The 9566-nt window shown below is 37.4% G+C and overlaps 1 long non-coding RNA gene across 17 annotated transcripts; it reads left to right on the forward strand.

Moving 5' to 3' along the window:
• The first annotated feature begins 1392 nt into the window (after positions 1–1392).
• Positions 1393–7597, forward strand: LOC123070135 (uncharacterized). 17 transcript variants are annotated; one of them, XR_006433440.1, is made up of 9 exons: positions 1393–1856; positions 4245–4288; positions 4410–4553; positions 4629–4682; positions 4783–4895; positions 5193–6261; positions 6355–6757; positions 6975–7353; positions 7449–7597. It is a non-coding gene; the product is annotated as an uncharacterized lncRNA (long non-coding RNA). The 17 variants fall into 17 exon arrangements; XR_006433444.1 differs by having other exon boundaries at positions 6975–7258; XR_006433439.1 differs by having other exon boundaries at positions 1394–1856; positions 6355–6433; positions 6617–6757; positions 6975–7529.
• The last annotated feature ends 1969 nt before the right edge of the window (positions 7598–9566 follow it).

Raw genomic sequence — 9566 nt, forward strand, 5'->3', positions numbered from 1 at the left:
TGTGTACAGCAAGGATGATTGTGGTAAACTAAAAAGCAAAGACTAATATAATACACGATGCTCCAAGCAAAACACATATCATGTGGTGAATAAAAATATAGCTCCAAGTAAAGTTACCAATGAACGAAGACGAAAGAGGGGGTGCCTTCCCGGGGCATCCCCAAGCTTAGGCTTTTGGCTATCCTTTAATATCTTGGGGTGCCATGTTCATACCCAAGCTTAGGCTCTTGCCACTCCTTATTCCATAGTCCATAAAAGCTTTACCCAAAACTTGAAAACTTCACAACACAAAACTGAACAGGAAATCTTATAAGCTCCGTTAGTGAAAGAAAACAAAACCACCACATAAGGTACTACAATGAACTCATTCTTTATTTAATTTGGTGTTAAACTTACTGTATTACAACTTCTTCATGGTTCGTAGACTGAATTACTAGCCATAGATGCATTGAAATAAGCAAACAACACACGAAAAACAGAATCTGTCAAAAACAGAACAGTCTGTAGCAATCTGTAACTAACGCAAACTTCTGGAACTCTAAAAATCCTACAAAAATAGGAAGTCCTGGACAATTTGTTTATTGAATAGAAGCAAAAAGAATCAACACAAAATCACGTTCCTGTGATTTAACAAAACTAGCGGGTGCACCCGCGCAATTGCTTGGCTAGAGTAGTTTTTGTTATGTTTTATATATGGGACAGTTGATGTCTTCAGTTTGAATGTATGGATTTGTACATATAGTGTATGTAATTTTATAATAATTTTTATTCACACCTTGTTCATTTTTACAGCCTCATTAATCATATTTATTTTCCAATTTCTCTATCTACTCTTATTTTAGTTTGGCTCACATTTTGTTCTTGTTTTTTATCGCGTTAAATGACATCCGTTTTGAATTGTTGATGGTAGTTTGAGAAATGCAAAAGTTGTTTATTTTCCAACATGAATTTTGGCATGTAATTTATATATATTTCCCTATCATTGAAAAATGTTTGTTGATTCTTACTAATCTTGCTGATTATCTACAGGTGAAAAATCTAAAGATTTAGATCATATGATCCTTTGAATAACAATGTATAAGTTTCATCTATTTTTTAGGGAAGTCTAAGTTCCATATTTTAAGAGCATTTTTCACCGGCAAAAAAGAAAGCATATTTTTATTGTTTTTATGTTTGCTAGGATCTGTGTATTCGATACCGAGAACTAAAAAAAAATATTGTACCCAATCTTGCATAGCCCATCTTGCATAGCCCATGTATCATGTGTCATGCCGAACGTACTTTTCTGTAAGCCCATGAGTGAAGATGATTACCACTCCATATAATATTTTTTCTAAGTAAAACAACCTGTAGTCCCCGGTCCCAGTCATTTACATAGAACTCTCAGCCCTAAAAAAATATCTACATAGAACTCTCTCTCTCTCCGTGAAAAAAAAGAACTCTCCTCTCCTCCCGTACGATCCCCACCAGGCTCCTCATACACATCCGCCATTTCTTCCGATTTGCCGCCGGCGAAGGACGGCGTATCTGTGCCCCATCAGGAAACTAATCCTCACGCTATCCCAGATCCACATGTCGCTTCTTTTCTCCTGATTTTTCTTCCTTGGTGGTGGCACATGTGGCTGGGTGAGTGCGTGGATCTCGGCGAACTCGTCGACTCTGGCAACGCGGTCACGGAGATGTCCAGTGGGAACGCGGGCTGCGCTGCTCAAACTTGTCGTGCCCGGAGGCTCTGGATGTTGGGGCCGCGGAGGCATTGAGGGAGCTCGCGGAGGAAGAAATATCTGCAAGACGTGAGTATCTTCTGTGAGTGGCTGTTAGTTGTTGCCCTCCTGCTGCCTGGACTTCTACCAAATGTAAGTGTTGTTTCAACCATATAAGTTTTTTTTGAAGTTGAATGATCTAGAAATCAGAATAAGATTTTATATATCTTTCCATTACTAAACAACTTTTCGTGTGAAATCAGAAATTATACCAAAACTTTGTGTGTGGAGAAGTGCACTTATACTTGTTTTCTGAATTCTGTAGTAGAGAACACAGTAAAGAAAACATATGGATCTGTTGGAATTAAGTCTAACTGAACCTAGCAAGAGACCCTTGCATTTAATTATTGATTGACAGTAAAAAAACGAGGTTTAGATGCACTTTTACTGAGGTAGGTAGCAAAAGCATCAGCTTAATGTGAAACATGCATGCGTCTAGCTGCAGGTTAAGTTTTCAAGTTCAGCGATTTATGTGCGGCTATTTTTCTTGTTGGTTTCTTGCATCTTAATTACCACGTATAGGCACTGCTATATGGTGAACATATACAATGTTATATGGTGCACACACAAATGCAAGATCCGAATTAGCTACACATATGGTTTCTTATCTTGCTTATGGAATCTTGTCGGCTAATATGATTTCAGAATCATGTTTATCAAAGTGGTTATTATCCAAACTTTGTAATAAGATTTTAAAACTTTTGCCCATGTAGAAAGGAAGCTACATGTACACACTTGTTAACATCTATATGCATGAAAGCAGTGTATGGCAATAATAATATGCATTGTCATGTTCTTACTAAGGTCATGATTTACCTCTTCCACATCTCATCTCTCAGTGTCTGGCTATGTTTCTATATTGTTTTGAGAAATTGCTGCCATGAGATCAAGTCTAAACATTGTTCAGTCTCGCCTTATCATCTCGTTTCCTTTGCCCCGACATGTTCTAATTGCATTCCTTGATTACGACAATACAGTTGCAATCATGCTAATCTTTTGGTTATTAATTACTATGTAACTTGCTCATCTAAGAAAATGCAACTACTCATTGAAAATTGCTAAAATATCCTTTCATTGCAATTTACAGAGTTATTTTTTATGGACTTCATATAGAATATCTATAATTCTTTTGCAAACATTTTGTATTACCAAATTAATTTAAAAAATAATTTTTGTGGTGTTCACCAGATACAATGTTTTCTTAACTCATCTAATGCAGATCCTGTGCGAATCTATGGATTTGATATTTCAATTACCTGGGTGCTCATCGCTTTTGTATTCAATGCGCGGTAGTTTGATAAGTGTATGGGATATTTTGATGTGTTAGCTATGGTATTATAGATGTCTATGTTCTTATTTGTCGTGCAAGTACGGAGATAAGCTTGCATACATGTATGCTAGCTTTCCTGTTTGCATGCGTGCATGTGGGAGTTGCAAAACAGTGTTAAAAAAAGTTGCAAAAATAAGATTTGCATTCAATTAGAATCCTAGATAGACAGGGACACCAGCTCTTCCAAGTTCGTCATACATGTCCGGGAAAGACTCATATATATTTTCAATATTATCTGATAAGGCGTTTTTTATTTGGTATAGACCTTCCTGCCTTTTTTCGGCTGTGTATGTGCTTTTTATTCCTGAGAACAGACCTCTCGTAGTTTGCTCTTTTTAGTTGTTTTCATTTTCTAACTAATGTCTATGTATGCGTGTTGGACTCCCCTATACGTGTGTTATCTCAAAAAAGTTGGTGTGCTTTTTCTTTTTGAGTTGAAGTTGGTGTGCTTTTCTAACTAAAATGTGTACGTATGCATGTTGGACTTCCCTGTACGTCCTCTCTTGGAAAAAAAAGAATTCCTCGTACACATGTCAATGATCTGTTGTGTACGCGCTCTATGTCTGACGTAACCTTTTCATCTTTAAAGCTCATCCGCTATAATAAGAATTAATGGAGTATATACTTTTAAATTAATAAGTGCCAATTGATTGTTGTCATACAGAAAGGAAGCTACATGTACACACTTGTTAACATCTGTATGCATGAAAGCAGTGTATGCCAATAATAATATGCATTGTCATGTTCTTATTTTGTGTTTACGAAAATAATAAGAAATCCAATCTATAACATCCTTTTTGTACAGTATTTCCGGCCATAAATCTAAAACATGGACGTCACACTTTTGAACCATACATTGTATTGTTTAATCATGATTATTTGGCCTTCATATGCATTTGTTTGTATAACAAAAAATTAGAAGATCGCTTTGTATACTATATTCTTTGCGCTATGTTCGCTTGGGTACTCCGTGTTGTCAATCAACACCTTTAATCCTTCTCTGGTTGTGGCTCTTCATAATGCTACATATAATTGCCCATGGAAGAAGACTTGCTTAGGCAAATATAGGCCACCTTGTTTAGGGATTGACCTTGGCTTTTGGTTATGGTCATTGCGAAATAAACTGATAGAGGATATTGCCTTCTTTTCAGCACAAAGGGCCACTTTGAGTCGCTTGGTGACATAATGATTATAGGTATGTATACCTTGTCACCGACGTGTGTTCGTGTGATTATTTGTGCCTCAATGTACATTTTTTCCCAGCTGTGTGATAGTCATTCTTGTGCCATTGCATAAACTGGCTGCTTGTTTCGTAGGAGCATCACCTGCAAACCTACCTTCAGTTTTAGCTCGTGGATTGGAATTCCTGGGAAGATCATGTTGCTAAGGAACTCTGTTGCACACATATTCTCCATTGTGTTGTAATTCATTGTTGCCTTGCACACAGTGTCCAAGTATAGGTATTTCATCTCTTCACCTTGTAATTGGCTCATTATGTAGTCATTTATCTTAACTGTTTCATTCCTTGGACACAGGATTGCTCTTTCTTTGAGAAATTCATGGTTACGATAGTTTTGCTGCAAGTTTGGGTACGTGCTTTTTACTATCTCTTCTTTGGGGTCTTCTCCTTTATGTAGAATTATTCCTTTAGGTATTCTTACTCAATCATCTCCGTTTTTTTCATCGCAGATCGTAATATCCATTCTGCAAATTCGGCCACATTTTGCTTTTCTATTGGATCTTCTGACAGACTTTAGCCGCATGTTTTCAGTTAGTCTAAATATTTTGAAGTACTTCCATAGGTATGAACTTTTGACCGAGGCATTTACTATCTGCTCTCTCTTTTCCTTTGTTATCGCTTGAAGTATTTGTCTGAAGTCACCTTCTAGCACAACTTTCATGTCACCAAATGGCCTTTCTTCACTATTTTGGTTTGTGAACCTTAGAATATCCCTAAGGCTATTTTCTAGTGCATTGAAGCAGTGTTTGTTTGCCATAGGAGCCTCGTCCCATAGTATTAGTGAGGTCTTCTTTACCAGTTCTTCCATGGTACTTATTGGAATGTGGAATCTTGAGTGCGCTGTTCTTCCACCTTGTAGGAGCAAAGCTGCAACGCCAGATGATGCTAACGCAAGAACTTTCTTTCCCTCTGACCGTAGCTTCGTTGTAATTGCTTTCCATAGATAAATTTTGCCTGTGCCACCGTAGCCTTCTACAAATATCTATTTTCCAAGTCCTTTCGCAGCTGATTCCATTATTGCATCAAAGGTCATTTTCTGGCCATGGTTAACATTGCTTATTATGGTTTAGTGCTCATTCTTTAGTGCCTCCATGCCATAGCTAAGTTTTTCGTTTATCATTCTGTTCCCAAGTTCTTCAAGTTCTGTAGCATTTGGTAGTTCTGTATCTAGATAGTCCTTTAGTGTCTTTCCTTCTTGCCTCATTAGTTTCTCTTTCTCAATCAGAGCATAAGCCTTTTTCTATGAATCAGTGAGCTGCAGCATAGGAAAGTTAAGGATAATTCTTCTTTTGTACTGGATATCTTTAGACAGTGCCTCCCATGTTGATTCCCTCAACATCTTTGGGCTGGTCACCTCACAATGGCATAAAATTGTGGTGAATAATTGTCGTAATTGTGTCCCTGAGCCCCAGCATTATGCTTCATTGATGCATTCAATCCACTCACTGTCGTCATCAAGAAATCCAAGCGCTTGGCATGCTTATTTGTATGTTGGGTGAACAACTCCATTAACGATTCCAATATCCTGAATGATGTGCATCCTTTCTTGGTGTTTAGAAGCATTCTCATATAATACCGGTTGCCACTTGCAGAGTGTGCATAGTAGATTCTTCCAATAGCGAAGCCCCTTTTCGGCTCCCCAAGTTTTGGTTTCGCTTTTCCATACAAATTTTGATGGGAATTATGCATAGGTTAATTCTTTTCCCGCCTCATGTATTTTGTTTGCCTCCATCCACTCAGTGAACTTAGTACTCGTGGATCCTGGCCTTCTACTATCTTATCAATGTCAGTCAAGTCCAGAAAAATAACTTCTTGATCATTTTCAATGTGGAATGGTAGTCTCTTGACTGGTGGATCATGATGGTGTGTAGATCAAACTGGAATATCCGCTAGTATGCTCCAGTTGTTGATATGTATCTCATCTCTAGGTATTTCTTGATGTCATCATAGTCGTTTTCCGCATCTCTTTCCTTTATTAAGGCCATTACCTGATCGTCATCTTTATGGATGTTCTTAAATAGGTACTTGATTGACCTGGGCATGTTGCACCACTCGACATTTATGTGACCTTGGAATTGACCAAAAGGTTGCGGTTGTATGGTACGACAAATCTGTTTTTGAGCATTGCTCCTCCCTTTTTGATCTTCCTTCCATTGTCTCACCTTCTATATACTGGAAACCCATCCTCATGGATTGTGGTATCGACATTGTATCCTTTTGGGAAGTGTTTAGTGCATCTGTTGTCTATCATGCATGGTGACTTTGTATTTGCCTCTCTGCAAGGCCCGTGCATCATGAAATTTTCAACAGCTTCATATCCGTCCGGATCAACATCTTTGTCCGAGATCTCCGCACTGATTGTTTGGTCGATTTCTGATGATCCTTTGCACATATATCATATCTGGGCTAATAAGCTCATCAGTGGTAGGATTGACTGAATACCACATTCGTATTTGTTATACTTGATGAATGTTCCAGTTCCGTCCCCTTGTATTTAAGTCGCTCAACTTCTTGCATGTCATAGTGTTTTTCCTTGAATATTAATAGGGAACAATTTGTCAATTGATATAGTGTTTATAAAGATTCTATCCGGAGAAAATAAGACTGTTACTAACAATTACCAAATTATCTGATGATTTAGGCCAAAAGTGCTTTGGCGTCACTTCTTCCGAGGTCGATTGGAGTAGCTGGGCATGGCTTCGTCATGCGTTGAGTGTGCTTTGGCGTGACTTCGTCGGACGTAGAGTGAAGCGGCTGGAGGTGGCTTTGCGTATCAAACGTCGAGTTGCCTAGTTGCATGTGATGTCTTCAAGCCATCTGAGTTGCCGAGTCGCGTGTGATGTCTTCAAGCCATCTTGGTTGCCGACTTCCAAATTTTTGGTGTTGCTTTTGCGGCCGGCTGTACTTGTTTATATATGGGTGGAGGTGCGTGGATTGAGGTGGCCGAGACCGTGAAAGAAGATCGGAAACCTGTCTTTTTTTCATGTCTTGTTTCCTGTTTTGGAACTTCCTCACGTGAGGTGTGGTTAGGTCCAATCGTTGTCCTTATTTGTTTAGGTTTCCTACTATTTTTGCTTCCTTGACCCATTGATTAAAAGATTTTTTTTTTCTGCAGGCTAGTTGATGATTTGGATGGAACCTATGTGCACTATTTGTACGTGGCATGTTATACTAATTGTACATGTACATATTTTTACGTTACGTTTGCATCTTTTAATCTCAGCCGTTAAAAGATAAAATAAAGGATCAAGATAATTTAATCTACGTGGACGCACGTAATGGTTGTTTGCCTTTTGTTTTAAGTAGATTATATTCGTGCGCGAGAAGTTTCTATTTTTCAGCAGAATCAAATCAACTATCATCGTAGGTTATTCTATAGGTTCTACTTGGCACAAACACTAATTAAAAGATAAAAACACATCTAAACAGAAGGTAGATGCAAGATTTATTACTAAACAGGAGCAAAAACAAAAAACATAAAGAAAATTGGGTTGCCTCCCAACTAGCGCTATTTTTTAACGCACCTAGCTAGGCATAAAAGCAAGGATAGATCTAACGAGTGTCGTCTTTGGCACTAAATTCATAAGCAGCACGCATGATAGATTCATAAGGTAATTTGACTTTCTTTCTTGGAAAGTGCTCCATGCCTTTCTTTAAAGGAAATTGGAATCTAATGTTCCCTTCCTTCATATCAATAATCGCACCAATCGTTTTAAGGAAAGGTCTACCAAGAATAATAGGGCAAGAAAGATTGCAATCTATATCAAGAACGATAAAATCTACGGGCACCAAGTTTCTATTTGCAACGATAAGAACATCATTGATCCTTCCCATAGGCTTTTTAATGGTGGAATCCGCAAGGTGCAAATTTAAAGAGCAATCATCAAGATCATGGAAACCTAGAATATCATATAAAGTTTTCAGAATCGTGGAAACACTAGCACCCAAATCACACAAAGCAAAACACTCATAATCTTTAATTTTAATCTTTATAGTAGGTTCCCACTCATCATTAAGTTTTCTAGGTATAGAAACTTCAAAATTAAGTTTTTCATTATAAGATTGCATCAAGGCATCAACAATATGTTTGGTAAAAGCTTTGTTTTGACTATAAGCATAGGAGAATTAACAACGGATTGCAACAAGGAAATACAACCTTTTAAAGAGCAATTATCATAATCAAATTCCTTGAAATCCGAGATAGTAGATTCAATATTATTAGAAGTTGAGGACTCTCCAATCTCACTTTTACCAAATTTAGCATCAAGATCTAAAGACTCCGAATTTTTGGGACGCCTTCGAGGCAAAGTTGATTCATCATCACTCCCATAATCATCAAAATTCATATTGCAAAACATAGATCTAATCAGAGACGCATCAATAACTTTAAGATCCTCATCATTATTTTCATGAAGACTAGAAGAACACGCTTTTATAAAGCTTTCTTTTTTAGCACGCAATCTAGCAGTTCTTTCCTTGCACTCGCCAATGGAAATTCTCATTACTTTGAGAGACTCATTGATATCATGCTTAGGAGAAGAAGATCCAAGTTTAAGAGAATTAACATCAAGCGAAAGTCTATCAACGTTCCTAGCCAAATCATCAACTTTGAGCAATTTTTCTTCAAGCAAAGCATTAAAATTCTTTTGAGAAATCATAAATTCTTTCACACTATTCTCAAAATCAGAGGGCATCTTATGAAAATTACCATAAGAATTATTGTAGGAATTTCCATAATTATTAGAGGGATTACTAGGGAACGGTCTAGCATTAAAATTTCCTATATAAGCGTTGTTTCCAAAACTATTCCTACCAACAAAATTCACATCCATAGATTCATTATTATTCTCAATCAAGGAAGACAAAGGCATATCATTGGGATCAAGAGGAGTATTTTTAGTAGCAAATATCTTCATAAGTTCATCCATCTTTCCACTCAAAACATTAATTTCTTCTATAGCATGCACTTTTTTACTAGAAGATCTTTCGGTGTGCCATTGAGAATAATTAGCCATAATATTATCAAGCAATTTTGTAGCATCTCCTAACGTGATTTCCATAAAGGTGCCTCCCGCGGCCGAATCTAAGAGATTTCTAGAAGCAAAGTTCAAACCGGCATAAATTTTTTGTATGATCATCCATAAATTCAAACCATGAGTAGGGCAATTGCGAAGCATCAATTTCATTCTTTCCCAAGACTGGGCAACAGGCTCTTGATCAAGTTGTTTAAAAT

Source organism: Triticum aestivum, chromosome 3B (genome assembly GCF_018294505.1).
Source record: "Triticum aestivum cultivar Chinese Spring chromosome 3B, IWGSC CS RefSeq v2.1, whole genome shotgun sequence".
Taxonomy (NCBI): Eukaryota; Viridiplantae; Streptophyta; class Magnoliopsida; order Poales; family Poaceae; genus Triticum; species Triticum aestivum.